This window comes from Pinus tabuliformis, chromosome 1_2 (assembly GCF_031772625.1).
Source record: "Pinus tabuliformis cultivar Carrire ecotype Pingquan chromosome 1_2, CPIR1, whole genome shotgun sequence".
NCBI classification, from domain to species: Eukaryota; Viridiplantae; Streptophyta; class Pinopsida; order Pinales; family Pinaceae; genus Pinus; species Pinus tabuliformis.
In genome coordinates this window covers 107,846,883-107,848,284 of record NC_142298.1, presented here as the reverse complement: position 1 = coordinate 107,848,284, position 1,402 = coordinate 107,846,883, and positions in this window count along the sequence as shown.

Below are 1,402 nucleotides of genomic sequence, written 5' to 3'. Positions count from 1 at the left end.
AGGTGACCACTACACTCTCCTCCATGGAAATCCTTCATGAATTTCTTTGCCTCCTCTTACACCAAACAATTTAACAAAACGCCACCGGGATCTTTCCAATACAACTCAGAATTTAGAATGCAAAACTTGGCGGCCTTCAACTTGAGTGTTCTCGCTTTATTTATAGTCATGCCAGGTGGTGGTGGTAGATTTTTTAGCACATATATTATATCTGAATACCATGGGGATAGAAAAAACATTTCAGATACCTGAATGGATGATATTTCCTCATTCTTATCGGACATATCAACGATCATATTTATGTCCAAGGCATGCAAGTTTCATTCGGCCATTAACTTCGCCAACCCCTGTCCTTTGACCAGATTTGTGGGCTTTATTTCCACATCATATTCTAGCAAGGCTGCAATCCATTTGCCTCTTCTTCCTTCCAGATCGGTCTGCACTAAAACATCTTTTACAGCAACGTTAGGAACATAGGCCAAAATATGAGAATGTAGAATATATACCCAGAAATCCTTCAATGCCTTCACTAGTGCTAGGGCTTGCTTATCGATGATGTTGTACTTTAAAGCTGCATCTCTTATGGCTCTGCTGAGGAATGCAATGGGTCCTTCATGATCATCTCTTTTCTGCAGTAATACTGCTGCCGTAGTGTGCTCCGAAGCAAATGAAAACAATGTGAAATCCTGAGTGTAGTCCGGGCTGACTAGAACTGGAGCTGAAGAAAGGGCCAAATTAACCAAATTGAAAGATTTTATAGCCTCCTCTGTCCAATTCACTTGGCTGTCCTTCTTGAGCATGTTGGTTATCTCTCTTAAGTGTCCAGCAAGATTAGGCACAAAGCGACGCAGAAAATTCATCTTACCATTGAACGATTGTATCTCTTTTTTATTCCAGGGCAGATCGATTTGCTGAATTGCTTGCACACGTGCTAGGTCAATGCAAATGCCATCCTTTGAAATAATGTGCCCGAGCAACTTGCCTTCCTCCATGGTGAACAAGCTCTTCTTAGGATTCAATGATAAACCATATTTTCTGCACTTTTGACAGACAATTTTTAGATGGTGCATGTGTTCTTCATCAGATCTGGAAAACACTATTAAATCATCCAAGTACACCACCAAAAACACATCCTTCTCATTCGCAAAATCCAAGTCCATTGCACGCTGAAATGTGGCACCTGCATTTTTTAAACTGAAAGGCATTTTGGCGTAATGAAAGGTTCCCCATGGAGTGGTGAATGTGGTCTTGTATTGGTCATCCTCATGGATAGAAATTTGGTTATATCCAAAATAACCATCAAGTAGTGACATACGAGATTCCCCCACTACTCGCTGAAGTATATGGTCCATCTTGGGCAGTGGATAGTTGTCCTTCAATGAAACTTTATTGAGATTTCTGA